A 22027-nucleotide genomic window follows, 5' to 3' on the forward strand; every position below is an offset into this window, starting at 1 on the left:
AAGAGTGTATTTTTGGCATACTTCAGCCAAACCTTCCATGGTGAAAATTCCTTCAACAGATTTGTGCCTATTATATGCAGGTTCTCAAGTGTAAAATGTGATGAGCACAGGAGCTTAAACTGTATCAGGTCTTCAAGAAAGCCAGACACCAAGGGCTCCCTGTTGCCCCCACCCCAAACTTTGCACTGATGCAGTTGTATCAGTGCTGTTGAACTGGTGGCATTACTACTGGTTTGCTGAAGGAGCTTTAGCAATGTGAGTGAGATTCAGGCTTGAAACCCGGCTTCTGGGTACAGCATAAAAGGGCTGGAGTTTGAAAAGCCTGTGCTTGCTCTAGGCAAGTGTTTCTGTTGATTTCCCATGGTGGAAAATAAATGGCAGTGGGCAGGGCAGGTAGTGCCAGAGACTTTAGCATTTGGATCTCTGCTATTCTATGGCTTCAGTTCCATGGTTCAGTGGCCGTGTCCAGCATTCACATACAAAAGGTCCTTCATGTTGGGCACTGAGACTTTAGCAAGTTTACAGATTTCTGGTTGTGTGACCACATTGTCCAAGACAGTGTGCAAAGCAAGCAGGCTTGCTTTTGGCAGTGGAGAGGCTGTCCGTGCATGAGGAAAATCTTGATAAGGAGGCTGTTGGATTATTATGCCGTCCACAATGCAACGGCTGAAACAGAAGCAGCTCTGGAGGGGAAATAGCAGTTGGAGTAGCTTTGATTTGAGAGTGTCTGCGTCTGAGTCATTCAGTGAATCTTCTGGCAGGCAGTGTTGGTCGATTTGAAAAGACATGGCACAAGATAATAGCAGTGATTATGAAGAAGTATTTGGGACAGTGTTTAAGGGGAAGGCTGTTAAACTGCATCGCGCTCTCCTAACGTTTGTGTGGAATGCCTTATCCTTTCTGCAGGCTGCTGTGTTGCAGCTGCTTGCGCTTCACATGCTGACCGCTGCCCTTATGTCTGTAAAGACAAGTTCAGGAAAGAGATTGCTTTTAAAACAGTTAAGAAAACGGAGACAGACGAGGTACTAGCTGAGCTTCTTGCAGAATCTCCCTCTCTGGAGATATTCCAAACCCACCTGGATGTGTTCCTGTGTGACCTGCTCTAGCTGCTCCTGCTCTGGCAGGGGCGTTGGACTGGATGAGCTTTTGAGGTCCCTTCCAGCTCCTAACATTCTGTGATGCTTCAGGAAACGGACTTCTCTAAACATTTTGAACTTCTGCTTGTTTAGTCAAATCTGCTCTTACTACCAGAACATTTGGTTTTTTAAATAGGGTGCTGCAGGTCACTGTGTGAACCAATCTGCAGGAGATGAGCTGTTTCCACGTGGTTCCTATTGCAGTGCTTTGGAAAGGACAGCTGCTTTGCCTTCCATGTGGCAGAGTCAGAGACTCAGGTGACTGTAAAACTAAGCTGGAGTTTGAACTTGCCCAGTGATTACAGAACTTTTATGGGTAGTTTACCTCGATAATTTGACATAAAATCTTGGTCCAGCTTGAAGCTGGACCTCAAGCTTTCCTTTCAGGACACAGAAGCAATCTTTTTATAGAGAGGAGACTATAGTGCAGCGTGGCAGGTGGTGTGGTTATGAGCAGACAACATCTCTCAGGGAGGGAGGTGCCCCAGCTTATGCTGCTGCTGCCAGAATTGAGAAACAGCAAAGAACTTGAGGTGAGGAGGTGTTGCTCAGAATTTTGAAGGGGAAATGCTGTGTGTTTAATCCCAAGTTGCCCTCTGATGTAACCTGGTTTTCAGTTACAGCTTCATTGGAATTTTCAGAACTTCATGGAAATAGCTCCATCCTTTGCTGTTTCTTGGGGTCTTGCATTTTGGTTTTGTTTTTAAGTGACATCTGTTTGAGTTACAGAGTAACTCAAACAGGATAGGAAGAAACTTACAGTCTAGATTTTGGAGTTCTAGATTCTTGTTTGTTTGTAGCTTAGTGGTCTCTTGAACAGGTAAAATGTGGTCTAGGGATGGTGGGTACAAAACAAAATTAGATGGCAGTTGTATTTGTTGTTGCATGTAGCCATGATTACCCTCGTATTCTAGGGTTACAGATCTCTGTTGCTCTGTTACTGGAGGAGGTGGAAGTCTTTTTCTGGCCTTGCAGGATTCTTTGGCCTTCTGTGAACTGTACAGCTCAGCAAATATTGCAGAGTTCTCAAGGGCTGGTTTGTAGTTAAATTGCTTGCAGAAAGGTGCCTTCAAATGTGTGGGTAGGTAAATGGTTCAGAGGATGTGCCACATCCATGTAGAAGAATCTGCAGCACACTTTAGATGGATTTGGGGAGCTGTGAAAACGCAATGGAGTTTGCTGGGATGTGCCAGCTGCTGTAGCTCTCTGTGAACAGGACTAATTATGCCCTTGTGAGAACAGAAAATAGTCAGGCACTATTTACAGGAAGAAACTGTTGGAACAGGCAGGCAGAGCTATAATCATTGGCTCTAAGGTACCTTTAGGCAGCAGTAAGCAGGAGTAGACAGTTTCCTTGCAGAATGGTTTGAAAGGCATCTGAATACTTAGGCTGGGTATTGCAGTGGTCTGTTGGTAGGTCTGACTACACTGCAAACTTCTGCTGAGGAAGGAGTACTTCCTTTTTTTCTTTATTCTAATCTTTCTGCCATTATTTTATCTCAAGATGGTTAGCATTCATGTTTCTTCATGCTGAAAGCCAGCTTAGACTAGATGTAGGCATCATAATGTTACACTACTGTCTGCATGTGTGTAGGTCATGTAAAGGTTTAGCTGCTTTAGCCAGTGGGAATTGTTTTTCTCTGTGGAGCTATGATCATCTGCATGTATTCAAAGGTGAGGTGTGGCTGCCATAATCACATCATGTTTCATATTTGTACAGCCAGTTTTCCTCCTTCTCTTCTTGATCAAATTAAGTGCTCTTTTCCCCAGCCTGTTTGGTTCCATCTGCTGAAAGGATTGCAGAGGCTGCTGGATCTTGTTTGAAGCCAAGGTTGGCTTTGCTGCTCAGCCTAGGTCAAGAGGATCACAGAATGTTAGGGGCTGGAAGGGACCTTGAAAGCTCATCCAGTCCAACCCCCTGCCAGGGCAGGATCACCTAGAGGAGGTCACACAAACAAATCCAGGCAGCTTTTCAGTATCTTCAGAGAGAGAGACTCCACAGCCCCCCTGGGCAGCCTGTTCCAGGGTTCTGTCACCCTCACAGGGAAAAAATTCTTCCTCCTGTTGCCATGGAACCTCCTCTGCCTCAGCTTCCACCACTGCCTCTTGTGCTGGCATTGGGCATCCCCCAGCAGAGCCTGGCTCCATCTTCTTGGCACTCACCCTGCACATCTTCATCGACATGAATGAGGTCACCCCTCAGATTCTCCAAGCTGTAGAGCCCTCAGCTCCCTCAGGCTCTCCTCATGAGGAGGATGTTCCACTGCCTTCATTATCTTTGTGGCTCTGTGCTGGACTCTTTCAAGCAGTTCCCTGAGGTCCTTCTTGAACCGAGGGACCCAGAACTGGACACAGTACTCCAGATGCAGCCTCCCCAGGGGATGACAATTTATGTGCCATATATTTTGTTGGGAGATCACCGAGTGTGTTAAGCTGTTCTGCAGCTTTTAGGTAAGGGCTGTTTTGTTGGTAGGAGCCTTTATTGGGCTTTTCTGAGAGCATTCTGGTGAGATTCCTTTCTTAGCTCCTTACTGATGGGTATGTTTATTGCTTCACTAGTATGATTTCCTCAGAATGTTGTTTTAAGTGTGTTTTAGTAAGTAGAATGTTTATTGATATTTGAATTAACAGCCTGACCTGGAGGGAAGGATGTATGCTATGTGAGATGTTTTCTTTGTGTCATTTTGCAGGCTTATTTGTGCTCTTTTAATTCCTTGTACAAACTGCTTGATGGGTGATGGGTTTGGGGATCAGTTACCATGATAAGGACTTCAGGCCAGCAGATGTCTGTATGCTGTTTCTAGGCTTTTGTAAAATGCATAACTTAGGGTGGAAAGGGAATAACTGAATTGAGGCAGGCCAAGCTGCCTTCCAAGAGCAAATACCACCTCTGGCTTCTTAGATTAAATCTGAATGCTAAAATTCCTTTAGCTAGTGGTAAAATTCCTTTAGCTAATCTTTAACTCCTGCTTATACTAGAAATACTTAATGTCTGTGTCTCCCAGTCTGCAGTGGAAGTTGTTTTAAAAAGCCATGCAGTGCCAAGATAAGTTTAGCTGAAGCTGGCTGTGCTCTCAGTCCTGACAGTATTGGCAAGCTTTTGCATGCAGGGAAAGGGATTTTTGCATTTGGAACATGGAAAGGGATAGCCAGTAGGATTTCAGCTGAAGAGCCAGTGAACATGCATTTCAGCTTCTCTTAGCTGAGCTTTAGGTGTTCTTGTGTTGTGAAGAATCACAGAATTGTCAGGGTTGGAAGAGACCTCAAGGATCATCCAGTTCCAACCCTTCACACTCACACCTAGCACTACAGCAGGTTGCCCAGAGCCACATCCAGCCTGGCCTCCAAAACCTCCAGGGATGAGGCTTCCACCACCTCCCTGGGCAACCTGTGCCAGTCTCTCACCACCCTCATGGTGAAAAACTTCTTCCTAATGTTTCCTTTTGGGCTGCTCCTGAGGTTTGGTGGTTGCCATTCCATTGCCATTTGGTGTAAACTGAAGGATGAACTTTTTCTTGTCTTGGTCTCCGTGGCTGGTGGAATTTGTGGGCTTGTATACTAGTGCTGTGGAGACAAGTAGTTGTTGGTGGAATCTGGTACTTTCTGACTTCATGGGATGCTGCAGCCAATTTGCCTATGAGGGACTGTGCACTTTGCAAATTCTGTTAGTGTGAGTGTATTCCCTCTAAGAGCACATTAGCACTGCCAGGCCAGCCACAGCAACCTTCTGCTATTCTCAATATTAATCTTTTAGGCAAAGGTTTTCTTGTTTTAATGGAACATGACTGTAAAAATAAGAGGAAGAGTCTATTCATAATTCTTATTAAAGTAGCTTTGTGACAAAGTGCCAGCTATTGGCTTGCTGCCTGCTGTAACTCCAGTGGGGAACAAAATGGATTATTTTCTGAAATGGGTGTCATGAGAGTTGAGAAAAGCATAGCAAAGTCAACAAGAGCTTTGCTTAGTGCTTTTCTGACCTTTCCATAGTCCGAGCTCAGAGGAAGTTGCTGGAAAAAGGTTTGTGTCCTGATGGTCTTAATGCCCATGCTAAAGCCCAACTGCTCTTTTGCCTCCTGCTCTGCCTTTTGAATAATTGGCAACTCCTTGAATTCTGCAGCATTACAGAAATAGTTCAATAATGGATGTAGTCTAAAACACCTTGCCTTTATGTGAGCTTCCCTGATGTAGGGAAGGAAGTTGCTAGGTAGCTTAGATGGGATTAGTAAGGTGTTTCTTAAAGGGCAATTTTCAGATAGGGTTTTTGGTGTAGAAGGACAACACAAAGTTTCTCTGACCACTTAACAATTATAGTATCATAGTATCAGTCAGGGTTGGAAGGGACCACAAGGATCATCTAGTTCCACCCCCCCTGCCATGGGCAGGGACACCCCACACTAGATCAGGCTGCCCAGAGCCTCAGCCAGCCTGGGCTTAAACACCTCCAGGGACAGGGCCCCAACCACCTCCCTGCACAACCCATGCCAGGGCTTCACCACTCTCATGGGGAAGAACTTCCTCCTCCCCTCCAGCCTGAATCTCCCCACCTTCAGCTTCATTCCATTCCTCCTAGTCCTATCACTACCTGAGATCCTGAGCAGTCCCTCCCCAGCCTTCCTGTAGCCCCCTTCAGATACTGGAAGGCCACACTGAGGTCACCTGGGAGCCTTCTCTTCTCCAGACTGAACAGCCCCAACTCCTTCAGTCTGTCAATTATGAATTACTCACTCCACTCCTAGGAAAGATATAAAGGAATAGGTTTTGGCAGTGGGGCTGGTTTGTTTGTGGGTGGGGTTTGTTTGTGTGGATGGGTTTTGTTCCTTTTTTTTTAATTCTCTTTTGAGGTTGTCCTCCAGAAGCACAAAGCCTCATCTGCTAGAGCCCCCTTTCCTTTGTATTAGGGTTTTTCATAGGAGTTCTGGTATTCTTGAGTCAATTATCTGTAGAGAAGGAAGATCAGTGGGAAATGATGAAAACTTGGAGTTGTCAAAATTAAGCTCTGATTCAGTAGGTAGTGTTGCTTAAAGTGGAGATGGTTTATATTGGGTTTAACTATTGTATGGGTGAAACTCTTCTAATTCTGATCCTGTAGGCTAGAGGTCAAAGGTAGGGTATTTTGAAGACAAACTCAGAATTTCCAGTTAAGCTGATTTTTTTGTTGGAGAGTGAGAGAGACTCTGGGAGATTTATAGCACTTGCACAAATGTTTCTGTCCAAGATACCTAACTAGCCTGCGATGCAGTTGGAAATGCCAACTATGCCAACTGCTTTGGAAGGACTCCAGCATATGGGTCAGTGTAGGGGGAGGGGGATGATAGCAAAAAGTCTCAAATACCCTTGGTAAGGTCAGGGTTGATGTAACAGTGCAGCTCTGCATGGCTGTGGGTGACCTGGGTGTGCTTTGGGTTTCCAGCTGTGGAGTCTTGAAATGCTACTGGGAAAGTGGTGCAAGAAGGAGCTTTGGAAGGGCCACCAATGGTTCATCGGTGTTCTGTGTGAGCCCCTTCCAGCTGGTGCTTTAGCAGTTAACCGCTTCAAATACCCTCTTGTTCCACAGGACAGTAAAGTCATTGTGAAAAACAAAGCATGATCACAGGCCCCATGACTATTTTCCTCTGGAAACTCATGTCTTGGCTCTGTTTCAGTAGTTCATAATTACGTAAGCGCCCCAGGGCTTATCTGCCTGCAGCACTCACGTGAATGTGTTGTGCAGTCCAGAGTCATCCTCGAGAAGATACAATTCCACATTCCTGTTCTTTTAGCAGTAACTATGATGTGGCCAGTAGTTTGTGTAGTAACACTTGGAGTCTTACTTCCTGTTGAGAGGCCTTATCCTATGTGGATGTTAAAACTCCCTTGAAACTCAATGCCTCCTCCTTGAAGAACCTGTTCTGAGGTAACAGAATAGTTGAACACTTTCTCATTTCAGGCTGAAGGGACTCCTGGGCTGGGTGACAATTAAAGTATTGTCTTTGTAATAAGTGAACAGTTCCTAAGGATATTATGTTACAACATTCAAAGTCATAGGTAAGGATGATGGTGTTTGGGGTTGACCAAAGCATGGTTACATAATTACTACAGTTGGATGACATTTAGTCACACTAATGATGGAGTAATTGAGAATTACTGGCACTTAAGAGTAATTACTAGGCAGACATAAAAAGGAAAGGTGTAGAATGTGTGCGTTACTGCTGCTTTCATTGGGGATGTGACAGGTAACAGCTGCTGGTGATCCACTCACCAAGCAAGCAAACAGGATGTGTGTGTGTGCTGAGGCTGCTTGCCTTTGGTGATTATCCAGTTGTGTTTGTCTTGGAACTTTTGATTTGATTGTGCTGGACATCTTGGATCATCTGAGATGTCTGGAGAATTATGTTAGGAGGCAAGTGGTCTGTTGGTGAAAACCAGTGGAAAATACTGAATAAGGAAGACTTCCAACTGGAAGACTTCAAACTACTGGGTGTAAGACTTCGTATAGAAATATTTCCAGCAGTTACTGTACATAATGCAATACCTGTTAAGCTCTGAGCCAGCTTTTCTGCCTTGTGTACTACTTGCTGTCCCTCCTCTGCTGGAGTGCAAGGAATGTCAGCTGGAAGCTGGCGTGAGGGCTGTGTACTTCAGCTCTAGCGACACGAGATGCTAAGATAAACTCAGCCTTCATTTTGTGAAGTTTTTTGGCTCTATAACAATGTGCCATGAAGTGAAGCAGGGAAAATGAGAAAGACTTGCAGGGAAAATCTTCTGTGTCCCTTGCTGTTTTCAGGCTGTAATGTTTATGTCCTAGAGGATCTCTTTCAAGCTTTCTGATTCCAAACTCCCGTGTGGACCAAAAGCAGCATTGTATATGGCTTGAGGAAAGGCCTTTCTGACTAAGTTTAAGTGACCTGAGGCTGCTCAACATGTGGATTAATGGGTTTGACAGTAGTAAATCAGTTCTAACAAGTACTGAGGCAGAAATTTGTTTGGCAGAGAGTTTGACTGAAATACACTATCTGGCATTAACGCTGTGCGTTTTGTGGCAAACGATGTACCTGAGATGATGAAAAAGCTCCCTGCTTTCCTTGCTTTTGTGCTGGTTCATCTTCATGCAATTTAGCTGTAACTGTGTGGAGTTTTCTTTAAGTCAAAGTTGTTCTCTTGGTGAGTGAGCCTACAAAAGTGAAAAGATTCTAATTTAAGTGGAATCTGTGCATTTAGTCATGCACTGTATGTTTAATAGCTGCTGCACAGCGCCCATACTCTAGGGATTATTTTGTTCCCATCTGCATAAACTTACTACCAAGTTTTAAGATACCTTGGAGAAACATCCTTCCTATTGTTTTCAGATCCTTCTTGTAGTAATCTTGGACTGTAACCTTCTCATGAAGAACCAGTGACAAGTTTGAGGTGAAATAAACTGATCTATGCTTCTTCATAGGTAGCACAGCTATTTGTCAGAGCAGTAACAAGTTAGGGGTTGAGGAATACTTGGATGTCTTTGGGAAATGTATTTTAGTGGTGAAAATAGGGGCTGTGTGTTACTGCACAAGGAAGAGAAAAGATCTGTTTGTTTCATTCTACTCAGCTCTGGTGAGGCCACACCTTGAGTATTGTGTCAGGTTTTGGGCACCTTAATACACCTCAATGTGGAGGTGCTGGAGCCTGTGCAGAGGGGGGCAAGGAACTGGTGAAGTGCCTGGAGAATAAATCTTATGAAGAGCAACTGAAGGAGGTGGGGATGGTTAGTCTGGAAAAAGAGGCTGAGGAGAGACCTCATTGCTGCCTACAACTACCTGAAAGAACATTGTAGAGAGGTTGGTGCTGGTCTCTTCTCACAGGTAAATAGGGATAGAACAAGCCTCAAACTGTAACTAGGTAGGTTTAGACTGGACATTGTTCCCAGCAAGGCAAGAGTGGTCAGGCCTTGGAATGTGCTGCCCAGGGAGATGGTAGAGTCCCCAAGCCTGGATGTGTTTCAAGGTGGTTTGGATGTGGTGCTTGGGGCTATGGTTTAGAGGTGACCCTTGTAGGGTAGGGTCCTGGGTTGGACTTGGTGATCCTGAGGGGCTTTTCCAACCTGAATGTTTCTGTGCTTTCTCAGGAACAAAGCTTACAAGAAATGCGTGGCACGTAACGTGATAAGGTTGGCTATCACACTGGAGTTGATAGTTGAGCTGAGTGCTAGACATGAGAGTATAAACCAGTCAGAAACAGGCCTTGAACTCATCTTTCTTTTCCAGTTCAGCAGGGAAAGTGTAGCAGTGCATGAGACATTTCTCAGGGTTGTTCTTTTCCTTTGGAATGATTTCGGTGGGCTTCTTGTGTATGTGTGGTTGGTTTGTTCTGTTGCTGTTTTGCTTGCTTTGTTTGGTCTTGGTTTTTTTGCTTGTTTCATTTGGGGCTTTTTTTATTGTCTTTTTAACAAGTTTTTCCTTGAACTTTCACATTTGCTCTTCTGAATTTGGCAATGGAAATCAATGACATGAAATTGCTGTGTGACTCTGTAAGCGTTATTCATGGAACGAGGCAAATGCAGTCAGGAGTTAACAGATTGTATCTAATCTGTATGTAAGAAGCCAAACTGGGGCACACTGAGTATCCTGATTGCCTTGAGTCTCCAGCAGAAGCTGAGTCATTCCACTGGAACTTGGAATTCCAGAATAGCTATAACATAAACCAGACTGAAGTCAAACTAGAAATCCTCCAACTCAGGATCTCACCTACATTGTGGAGCTGCTGCTTAAGCTCCTTTCCTTTGAGACTCTCTGACCACCCTCTTGTGTATAACCTGAGTAGGCTGCATGATATCTATGCAGTCTGCTTCCAAGCCATGCTACAGAAACATCTTTACATTTTTGTGCTCTGCTTGCTCAGTTTTCTTGTTCTTGTGTCCCACCCATGCCCAAAATGAGAAGACTTTTACCTGAAGTGGAGAGACCAAGAAGCTTTGAACTGGTTTGAGCTCAGCAGAGTCTGTTTCCCTGGGAATCAGTTGATGAGTAGTGTGAGAGTTGTGCTAAGGATGTGTTCATGGTGCAGCTCACTTGGTGTGTCCTGCTGCCAAATGAAATCCTTATGTGTGTTTGCCAAATGTGCCAGGCTGCAGAAGCTCTTACTGAGGCTTTGATTGTGCAATGTCCTTAACCTTTCTATTTTTACCCATTGCGTCTGAAGTCTGGCCAAGCTGCAGGACCACCTGCTGGGCTGGCTGGAGCTGGCCATTCAGGGCAGAAGGAAGAAACTTGGCACATGAGATTCTGGCAGCTCTGGAGTATTTCTGTTCTCTTGTCCTCTTCCTCACTGGCCAGAGCATCTGAGGGTCGTGCTTACTGGCTTCCTGAATGCCTTTGGGTGCTTTGCCTGGTGTCCTTGGGAAATTTTATTTCGACCCCCATCCTTTCTTCTGTGGGTTTTTCAGTTTATTTTGTATCTCAATCATTTCATTTCTTCCCTATTTTAGTTTTATTCATTAGGCTCCTTGATTTTCAGCAAGGATGCTGGGGTGGGTTGAAATTGGCCCCAAACTAATTTGGAGAAAACTGCCCCCAAAATTCAATTGCTCAGTCCAGCTCAGTTTGGGATGGAAGCAAATGAAGCTCTATTGACAAGCAAACTACAATCTAGAAATATGAAATGCAATGAATATGTACAAAATACACAACAGATGTACAATATTATATACATACAATTTATAAGCAACACAGGAGCTCCTCAGAACCCCCCTGGATGGATCCAGAGGAACCATTCACTTCTTCCCCCACTCCCTCCCTGCTTCCTGTTACCTCACACAGTACTCAAAACTGAGATACCCTGGCAAGAGAAAGCTGCAAGCAGAAGTGTGGTGGGTTGGAATTTCCCCCCCCAACATTAACTGTGCCAGACCAGCTCAGGTGGAAGCAAATGGAGCTGTATTTACAAGCAAAACTACAGTCTACAATGGAATGCAATGAGCGTGCACAGAATATCCAGGAGTTACAATATTTACAGGTACTTGTAATTGATAAACAGCACAAGGACTTCCCTGGTCAAAGACCAGGGGAAGCTACTAGCTTCTCCTTTTCTGCCCACCCAGACCCCCCTGTACAAAAAGGGAGAATGGAGCAGAGAAAGTTGCTGTTAGACTTAACCAAAACAATGTAGCCAAGGTCAAGCAGAAGCACGTTAGTCTTTCTGTGGAGCAAAGAAGTGAGATTTGGTTTGGTACAACCAACTTGTGGTTGATCTGTTTGCAGTGGGATTGGTTACAACTACCTTTCTTTTCCTTTTTACACCCTGAGGTGATTTATTTACATTTTACTACTTTTCTGCTCAAGATCTGTGAAAAAATTTTAAAGGCATAGCCTAAAACTACCACAAGAAGTGACAGAAGAAGAAAAGAGAGAGCTGTTTATTCCTCTGCTCTATATCCCCTCAGCAAGCCAATGAATTCTATAGACCCTAGCATTAGTTTTCTTTTACATCCAACGGTAATTTATATTCAGTCATTGCAGTCAGGAACTAGGCTAAAGCTCCCCCTTCAAACTGTAACAGATGCCCATCCCCTGAGGAAGAAAATAGCTTCTAAGCATGAATATGTGAGCAATGGATGATAGACATGCATTGGTATTTAGGGGCTCTTGGAGCTAGACAGGGTTTCATGTGCTTAACGCTTTTGGATGGATTTATGCTTTCCCAGTTTCCCTGTGAATGCTCATCCTGCAGCAATGACTTCCAAGGTTTACCTGTTTGCCACATGAAGGACAGTTTGGGTTTTTTGAGGTCACCATCTGCTAAGTCTCTGACCTTACTTTGGGTGACAGGCAGTGCTTGGTACTTTAACTTTTACTTGTTGTTCTAGTTGATGCTGCTGTTGGAAAACCTTTACACTGTGGTGAAATCTTACTGCAATTTGGAGTGGTCAGCTCTGGTTTTAAATAAACCCTTCCTTGCTATTGCAAAGCAAATCCTTTCTCAATTTAGTAAACATGCAAAATGTGATGTAAGGCTTTGGAATGTGGTTTAAAATAGCTTTTGTATTTCATAAGTGCAAGGCTTGTGTTGCTTCGTGTCCTTTTTTCCTTGGCTACAATTGCTTGCTTGCCTAGGTCAGGGTTTGCCTGGTTGTCTGGGCAGGTCAGTTATCCTCCAATGTTTTGCTTCTGGTCTCTTCTAACATACTTATTTGACAACAATGATTGTTGACTTCTCTTAGAACTTTCAAATCTGTCAGTATCTAGTTTTGATTTTTCCTGAAAGGATGCATCTAACTATGCTGTCAGTGCTGCCAGCTCTGGAAGAGCCCTTCATGGTTTTCATAGTGGTGTACCTGGGGATTTTCATAGAATCATAGAATTGTTTTGGTTGGAAAAGACCTCTATGGTCATCGAGTCCAGCTGTCCACCTTAACACCACCATGGCCATTAAACCACATCCAGACTTGTATGAAACTGGCCTGAGAGGAGAACATGCAGCTTTGGAAATACTCTAAAACCACTGGTGCTCCCCTGCAAGTTTCCCAGAAGTGCCCTGCTAGCTGCCTCCTACAAAGCAGTACCCATCTAGTACCTGACTAGATGATCTCCAGCAGTCCCTTCCAATTCCCACCATGCTGGGATTCTGAGATTTTTACTTCAGCAATGACTGTGCCGATGGGACTGAAAGGTGGACATCACTTTCAAGTGCCTTAGATAGACCAAAGTACCTCCAGTGCACAGTAAATACAGAGAAAAAGAAAAGGAGGAGGGAGCCAGGCAGAGAGAAGTGCTGAGGAAGGTCAGGGTTTTAGAAGTGAATGAGGTGGTGTTTATGCTCTGTTTACATCTGACCCCCTGTACAGAGTTATGGACTAGGTTTCCAAGTACATCTTTGGCATACAGATTAGTGGTTGATTCCTTCCTGCAGCTCTCAGTCTCAACTGAGAAGCTTGGCCTGCTTTTACTCAGTATGGATGGTGGCTGGCTGTGTACATCAGGTGGATCTGAAGAGCCGTGTTGCTTCTTGGCCACAGACAGGGTAGTTATTCCTTGCATCAAATTTATCCTAGCTAGCTTTATACTCTTCTTTTCTCTTACAGAAAGAGAGCAAAATTCTGTTAGAATGAGATCCCCCCACTGACAGTAGATGTTCTCTCAGCAGAAGACCTTTTTGTTCCAGAATAGTTTGCCTGAATAGTTCTCCATGTATTAAGACCCCTTACAGATGCAGTTTAGGCTAGAATAAGAGTACCTCCAGTGAGTATTTGAGAACTAGGCCAAATTCAGTAGTTTGCTGACCCAGTTCTTTTCCTCCTCCTGTGCCTACTGTCTAGGCCCTTGTCCAGGAAATCAACCCAAATTCCTACCCTTCCTACTCTTGAGAGTGTGAATGCTTATCAACTTGAACATGTTTCCTTCCTGTTCTTAGTATTTCTTAAAGAAACCAAGAGCCTTCCATGATGCCTAGGACTTCTTTCTGCAGTCAGAAAGTGCAGACACTGACTGCTCAGCTCACTGACTTTTGTGTTAGGTGCTGTAGGAGTGTGTATTAGACCTATGAAAGGCCCTTTGATGCAAACCGACCTTGACCAGGCTGCCCCAGCACCCCTGGGGAAAGAATGCCTTGCAAGTTGAGGTGGCCTGTTTGGTTGGTTTGCCCAGGGCTCTGGTGTTATATTGCAATTTCCCTCTAACACTTTAAAGACTAGCTCTGATCTTCAGGGTTGCAAAAGGGAGGATTCCCTCCTTTGTGTTACATTCTTGTTTATGGCAAAGAGGAACTACCCCTTTGTGTCTATAAAAGTTGTGTGTGGAAGTCAAACCAAGAATTTTTTGTTAGTATAATGGAAAGCTGAGCAGTCAGACTCAAGAGTCATTAGTCTAGGTTTAATACTTAAAATCAAGAAGAGTATTATATGTGGGAAAATGTCACCACAGGCAGCTAACATTGTAATGTGTGGACTTTTGGGGTTTGGCCCTTTCTGCAGTTACTTTCAGGCTTCTGTTGCTGCTCTGGGTCTTTAAATCAGCAACTTTGGACTTCTGGAGAGGATAATGTTGGGTTGTCAGCCTTGGGGGTTAGAATAGAATAGAATAAACCAGGTTGGAAGAGACCTTCAAGATCATCGAGTCCAACCTATCATCCAACACCACCCAACCAACTAAACCATGGCACCATCACCCCATCAAGTCTCCTCCTGAACACCTCCAGGGATGGGGACTCCACCACCTCCCCAGGCAGCCCATTCCAATGGGCAATCACTCTCTCTGTGTAAAACTTCCTCCTAACCTCCAGCCTAAACTTCCCCTGGCGCAGCCTGAGACTGTGTCCTCTTGTTCTGGTGCTGGCTGCCTGGGAGAAGACACCAACCTCTGCCTGGCTACAACCTCCCTTCAGGTAGTTGTAGAGAGCAAGAAGGTCACCCCTGAGTCTCCTTTTCTCCAGGCTAAACAACCCCAGCTCCCTCAGCCTCTCCTCACAGGGCTGTGTTCCAAGTCCCTCACCAACTTTGTTGCCCTTCTCTGGACTGGTTCCAGCAAGTCAACCTCCTTCCTAAACTGAGGGGCCCAGAACTGGACACAGGACTCGAGGTGTGGCCTAACTAGTGCTGAGTACAGGGGCAGAATGACCTCCCTGTTCCTGCTGGCCACACTGTTCCTGATGCAGGCCAGGATGCCATTGGCCCTCCTGGCTGCCTGGGCACACTGCAGGCTCATGTTCAGCCTACCATCAACCAGCACCCCCAGGTCCCTCACTGCCTGGCTGCTCTCAGCCACTCTGACCCCAGCCTGTAGCACTGCATGGGGTTGTGGCTGATGTGCAGAACCTGGCACTTGAATGTGTTAAATCTCAGTTTTTGGGGACAAATATGATGTTGTCTAGGTCTTCTTCCTCCTCCTAGAATCCCTTTAGGGTGCTTTGTATGTTCATTAACATTCTTTTCCACTTTGTTCTTTCTTCGTTGCTCTGCAGCTCCTGTTTATGTCTGAATTCACTATGTATATACTTCATGTATGTATGTGTGGGTAAAGCCAAATTTATCCATCTCCACATCTTACATAGATTTTAAGTGACCATTAGTGAGTTATTTATAGCCATGGGGTCTCTTGAGGCAAGCCTGTGTCCTGTATCTTTTCCCATGCCTGTACTTCTCTGTACCACATCCTGCCCCAGCTTCTGTGGGGTTCCGTTGTCATACTAGGCTGGTGTTGTAAATAGCCCTTTCTATGGAGGATAACTGGAGGTAGTATCACACCACGGTAAAGAAAAGTAAAGTAAATTAACTGTAGATATCAAATCCATTAGGGAAGCTACTGTTGCAGCTAAACTGAGCAAAAGATGGGTCAGGAAAGGTTAAGATAGGGCAAACCTGGGTAATAAAATAAATTAGCTATCGATATCAAATCCATTAGGGAAGGTGGTGTTGTAGCTAGACTGAGCGAAAGATGGGTCAGGAAAAGTTAAGATGGAGCAAACCTGACAAGCCTCAGTCTTGAGGCCTTGCAGCTTAGTGACAGAGTTGCTACTAGCCTTGGCAGTGCTGTATTTGAGGGCTGCATGGTTTATGATTTCCCCATGGTTTGATGTCTGCAAATCACTGCCTAGCACTTGCAAATCCAGGAAGGATGTTACAGACCCTCATAGGACTTGGCCTTCTGAGCATGAACAAGTAGAGAACCATGAAGGCATTTTCTTTCTGTTTTCTTCTGCCTTGTAGGCCTGAGGGTAAGCAGTAGTGCTTCACTGTGAGATACAGCCCTCATTACCTTGTGCAAGTGCTCCACAGAAGCCTTGTGCTTGTTTTTATAACGACTGTAAATGCTGCATTCTGTGATGAAGGTAACCTGAGTGTCGGACTCAAACTTTTCCTTACATGAAATTAGAGTTTTTAGTTCTGCTTTCCAGTGAGGTATTTTTATAACTATGTCTATCTCCCTTGAGGAATTTTTGTACTTAATCTCCTGTTGTCTCTATCTTTTTGTTTGTGAGTCATCTGCTGTAAATAGTTTGACATAACAATTTGAACTTTATGTTCCTTTAATGATGCTGATGTCATTCATCCAACGTTGCAGCCAGTCCTTGTTGTACTAAACAAGCAGTGTAGCTCTGTTATCAAAGAGGGGATTACAACCACATACTTCAAAGAAGGGACAGGATATATTTCAGTGAAAGCATATAGAAGTAAAGTGCATTATTATTTCTATCATTTAACCAATTCCACTGTGACTGGGGAGTGTGTTTGGAGTTGGAGGAGAAATGAATCCCACACCACCACCCACTCACCCCCTGCCTGCATGGTTATCTGAATGCATCAGTAAGTGATACTAAATCATGCAAAACATCTAATGTGTGTATTCCCAAGATGCTTCCTGGTTACTGGAAAATAAACTTGGAGCACATTTAGGGTCTTACACTGTTTCAGAGTTCATTTTCCACTAACACAGCTGTGCTGATTTAGTTTGCAGGCCTCAGCTATGCTAGCTAAAACCTCTGCAGGGAACACACGGACCAGCAAAACAAGTGTTGTGCCAAGATGGTAAACCAAACAACAGCAAGATGACTTTTTGTGTGAGTGTCTTTGTCTAGGTCTTGTAGATTTCTTGAGTTTAAGCTGCATGCCATCTTAAAGGGTTTGCATGTATATGGCTGGTAATTTTGCTGCTTAGACTTGAAGTAGTAACCTCAAAGTACTGCAACTAGACTTGGTAGATCTCTCCGTAGTTCCAGGACAGTGGAAAGTCAAAGATTAACATTTGTACTTTTGAGTTCCATCAGTGATGTGTTTTGGTGTCACTGTGCTTGGTGTTGCATCAGAATTGGAGGCAACTTCACGCAGTATTACCATGGTACTAAGTGTTTGAGGAAGCAAAGTTCACTCCAGCTTACTGCTTCATCCTCAACACTGATTGGCTTTATAAAAACCATTGTTCTCTAGCTGTTGCATTAAGGAAGTTAAGATACTAGTTAATGAGCAGCTTTACCTGGTCTTTTCTAGAACTTCAGCTATTTGACTCAATCTGAGTTGACATAAGTTAGATGCAGTCTGGTTACAGCAGGTCGGTGGTTTTTGAGTTCTGGTAGTTAAGAAAGAATGTGAAAAAGATGCTGTAGCAGTTCTTTGCTCTTGGGCTGATTGGATGCTCTGAGCATGGATGTTGGTTATTCCTCCAGTGTTCTTGTAACACTTTTGCTTCACAGCAGTAACAAAGTTTGGAGTTGTCTAACTTGCGGCAAAACAAGGTGGTTTTTCAGGAGGAGAATATGTGCCATGTGGAGCACCTCTCCTGTGAGGACAGGCTGAGAGAGTTGGGGTTGTTCAGTCTGGAGAAGTGAAGGCTCCAGGGAGACCTAACTGTGGCCTTCCAGTATCTCAAAGGGGCTAGAAGAAAGCTGGGGAGGGACTTACTCTGTCAGGTAGTGATAGGACTAGGGAGAGTGGACTCCAGCTAGAAGAAGGGAGATTCATATTGGATGTCAGGAAGTTGTTGTTCCCCATGAGGATGGTGGGACACTGGCACAGGTTGCCCAGGGAGGTGATGGAAGTCTCATCCCTGGAGGTTGCCCAGGGAGGCCAGGCTGGATGTGGCTCTGGGCAACCTGCTGTAGTGTGAGGTGTCCCTGGCCATGGCAGGGGGGTTGGAACTGGCTGATCCTTGGGGTCCCTTCCAACCCTGACAGTTCTGTGATTTCCAACCAAAGAAATGCCATTGCTGAGCCTAAGGAAGGGAGCACGGTTTCTTTGTTCTTATTTTTTACAAATACACAAAATGCACACGTTGTACACCAAACCTGTGAACCACAAAATAAACCAGAGTAAGATAACTTCATGAATGAAGCTTATCCAGGATCATCAGCAAGAACTGGGAAGAGCCTGGTCAGCTTTTTGCAACTGAGCTTCTGAGATCCTGACTGCCGTGTTACAATCAGTAATCTTGGTGAGGTTTGTGGTTTGCTGTGACAGGTGTGGGCTGTAGCTGGCCAACAGGTCATAATAATGGCTGTCATATGTTGGACCAACCCTTTAATTGTCATATAACTGTCAGTCCTTAACAGATTAGGAGAAGACTGCATATAAAATACATAAGTTAGTGTTGTCCATGCCACTTCTTGGGCAGTGCATTGAGCCAGTGCAGTTTGCTGGTTCATTAACAATTACATCTCTTTCTTCCCCTGGGATAACTTTTTTTCCAGACTGCCACCTGGAATGGATTGTGACAAACATTAGAGTGCCTCTGAGGGGTGCAGCCATGAGAAGTGGGGCTGTTTGATGCCCACCCATGGCCCCACTTAGCACCAGCCAGCCCTTAAATTTGCATAGTGATGGCATATGAGTAGAGACGTCTGAGCGAGGACTGAAGCAATCCAAGTGAGAAACACTGAAGGCAACGGTGTCAAATGCTTTCCTGCATGAAGCTTGCAGCCTGAAGTGTGTGTACTCCTCTTTGTTGTAAAGGCCAGGTGGGAGTGTGTTTGTACATTTGCTCCAGGCTCAGAAACATTTTTCTGAATTGTAAAAGATCTCAGCTCAGTTTCTAGAGATTATCCTTCCTAAGAGGAGAGGAAGATACCTGCCAGGATATGGGAATGTTTGCTCTCTGAATTCACACAGAATCACCAAGGCTGGAAGAGGCCTCAAAGGTCATCAAGTCTAACCTGTCACCACAGACCCCATGACTAAACTGTGGCACCAAGTGCCACATCCAATCCCCTCTTGAACACCTCCAGGGATGGGGACTCCACCACCTCCCTGGGCAGCACATTCTAATGGGGAACGACTCTCAGTGAAGAACTTTCTCCTCACCTCCAGCCTAAACTTCCCCTGACGCAGCAGTCTCCCCTGAGACAACACTTGCTGTTGTTGATCTTGGTGCTGTGTACATTGTGGGGCAAAGGTTCTCTGTATAGCAGGGTTAAGTAAATGTAGCTTCAGTTTAGTAGTCTAGCTCTGGATTTTAGTGTCTGCTCCAAAGACTTGGCCTGAGCTGACCTCATGAGGTTCAACAAGACCAAGTGCAAGGTCCTGCATCTGGGTGGGGGCAATCCCAGGCACTGATATAGGCTGGGCAGGGAGTGGCTTGAGAACAGCCCTGAAGAAAAGAACCTAGGGGTGCTGGTGGATGAGAAGCTCTACAGGAGCTAGCAGTGAGCACTTCCAGCCCAGAGAGCCAAGCAGAGCCTGGGCTGCAGCAAGAGAAGTGTGGCCAGCAGGGCCAGGGAGGGGATTTTCCCCCTCTGCTCCACTCTGGAGAGACCACAGCTGGAGCTCTGTGTCCAGTTCTGGAGCCTCTGTTACAGGAAAGATCTGGAGGTGCTGGAAGGTGTCCAGAGAAGGGCCACGAGGATGAGCAGAGGGCTGGAGCTGCTCTGCTATGGAGTCAGACTGAGAGAGTTGGGGTTGTGCAGTCTGGAGAGGAGAAGGCTCTGAGGAGACCTTCTTGTGGCCTTCCAGTATCTGAAGGGGGCTACAAGAAATCCGGGGAGGGACTTTTGAGGGTGTCAGGGAGTGATAGGACTGTGGGCAACGGAGCAAAACTAGAAATGGGTAAATTGATATTGGATGTTAGGAAGAAGTTGTTCCCCATGAGGGTGGTGAGAGCCTGGCACAGGTTGCCCACGGGGGCCAGGCTGCATGTGGCTGTGAGCAACCTCATCTAGTGTGAGGTGTACATGGGGGGGGGGAGGTTGGAACTGTCTGATCCTTGAGGTGCCTTCCAACCCTGACAATTCTATGATTCCCTGACTTTGCTTTCTTAATCTTTGTCCATCAGTTCTGTGAGCTCAATATCCTTGAGGCAGGAGTTAACATTCTGTATTTCAGTTTTTCACTGAAGAGGAAAGCAATGTCTAATTTCAGTCTTTCACTTTTGGACAGTCTGTGATACAGAGTGTTACTAACAGGAGCCAACTGCATCTTTCTGTTGTTGGCAACCGTGAAGTTGGTGTGAATTAGTAACATGCCATGGAAATAAACTCATCAACGGGCAGGAAGGTGGAGTGTTTCTCACACAGAGAAACGGAGCCACTTAGTGAAAAATTAACCACAAGCAAGTTTTCCAGGTCTGGGCTGGGGGGGTTTTGTGGAATGTGATGTGAAAAGAGCTCTAAACGTCTGCTCCTCATTTCGTACTGCTCTGGTGACAAATCTCCTGGTTCGGGTTTACTGAAGAGTAAAAGTAATTTCCAGCAGTTACCCAGTCCGTAACAATCAGACATTGTGCACTGGGGGTGGGCCAACCTCTGACACAAAGCTCAACCCAGTTACAAAACCGGGGTCCAAATTGCAGTACAAATTGGACAAATGTTGTAACAATGTAATGGGATCCTCTGACATGGAAGCGTTTCCTTACCGAAGGCGGCTGCTGGCTCCTTCCCTTTCTTTGGATCCAAATGCATCAGAATGTGCTTGATTGTTTGTCCCTGCAGCCTGCTGTGAAATAGCTTAGGCTGAAGTGTCCAGTGACACTTTACAAGTTACAAAGACAGCTTTTTGGCCACTGACCCTCGGCGGGGGTCTAATCTTTGTTTTGTAGATGCCTCTTTATCTGGGGAAATTGCATCTAAGAGAGGAGCTGCTGGATCGCTTCCTCATTGTTAAAGTTGACCTCCAAAGAATTTTTACAGGCTGATTCAGACTTTTCCTGCAGGGTACACTGAGAAAGCAAGGTTCTCTCTGGTTTTCCTCCGTCCTTTGTTCACCCATACCCTTATTTGCGTGGCTTGGGTTTGGTTTGGTGGGGTTTGTTGGTTTGTGGGTTTGTTTAAACTGCAGTTTTAGAGACTATTCAGAATGTCACTGTGGATGTTTGCCTCCTTATTTGAAATAAAGGCTTAATCACTGAAAGATTGCTTAAAAAGGGTAAAATTCCTCTTTTTCGACTCACACAAGTTCCACTCTTAAATCTTTCCGTACTCTTGGTTTGTTAGCTCTCAGGCTGTGTGGCCGGGGAAATTCCCAGATCGATTTAAAACGCTCTTCTGCCTTGCTCTGTGCTGTTGTGGGTTAAGGGTGGGCAGGTGGGAGTCACCTGTCCCCGGAGGGGGTCACCGGACCCCAGGTGGGAGGTACCAGATTGGGTTTATCCCACCCCTCTCCTGCCTCTGTTTAAGGGGGGTGGAAGCAGGCGGAGTTCTGCTCTGGCTCTCTCGCTCCCAGCCTTGGCCTCAGGAGCAGCCTTGCCTGCTGCCTCCGCGTGCCGGGGCCTGCCTCCGCGTGCCGGGGCCTGCCTCCGCGTGCCGGGGCCTGCCTCCGCGTGCCGGGGCCTGCCTCCGCGGAAATCCCTCCTCATCTGGGGCAATCCGTGGTCATCCTCGATTGGGTTGTATGTATAGCTGTGTATATATCCTCCCTTATTTTCTCTATATGCTTCTTTCTTCCTTAATACCTGTTATTTCTTGTTAAAAACGCATCTTTTCATCTTCCAAGGCCATGTAAGTTGTTTTGTCTACCCTTTTTCTTTCCCCTATGGGGGAGGAGGGAAGGGGAAGGGGGGGGAATCGAAAACCCTCCCAGGGAGGTTTTGCCCTGAAGCTTTAAATGACTTACTCTGCCCTACTGAGACCACACCTGCAATACTGTGTCCAGTTTTGGCCTCCCCAGTTCCACAGAGACGGAGACCTGCTGGAGAGACTCCAACAGAGAGCCAGGAGGATGCTTAGGGGACTTGAGCATCTCCCCTGTGAAGAGAGACTGAGAGCCCTGGGGCTGTTTAGTCTGGAGAAGAGAAGGCTGAGAGGGGATCTGATCAATGCCTATCAATAGCTGAGGGGTGGGTGTCAAGTGGAGGAGGCCAAGCTCTTCTGGGTGGTGCACAGCAATAAGGACCAATGGATACAAACTTGAAGAGAGAAGGTTTCAGCTCAACATGAGGAGAAACTTCTTTACAGTGAGGATGACAGAGCCCTGGAGCAGGCTGCCCAGAGAGGTTGTGGAGTCTCCTTCTCTGGAGACATTCAAAACT

The 22027-nt window shown here is 45.5% G+C and overlaps 1 protein-coding gene across 3 annotated transcripts in view; it reads left to right on the plus strand.

The window, feature by feature from the left end:
• ADIPOR2 (adiponectin receptor 2) overlaps positions 1–22027 on the plus strand; it is a 68876-nt gene that overhangs the window by 2254 nt on the left and 44595 nt on the right. The window contains exon 1 of one of the 3 annotated variants that reach the window (XM_068141823.1): positions 6862–7029. The exons of the other annotated variants lie outside the window; for them this stretch is intronic. The gene's annotated coding sequence lies outside the window, so the exon portion shown is untranslated. Of the gene's footprint in view, positions 1–6861; positions 7030–22027 lie in introns of those variants that run through there. 3 annotated transcript variants of the gene reach the window in all.

Source organism: Melanerpes formicivorus, unplaced genomic scaffold (genome assembly GCF_026170545.1).
Source record: "Melanerpes formicivorus ecotype bairdi unplaced genomic scaffold, bMelFor1.0.p_v2 SCAF_8, whole genome shotgun sequence".
NCBI lineage: Eukaryota > Metazoa > Chordata > Aves > Piciformes > Picidae > Melanerpes > Melanerpes formicivorus.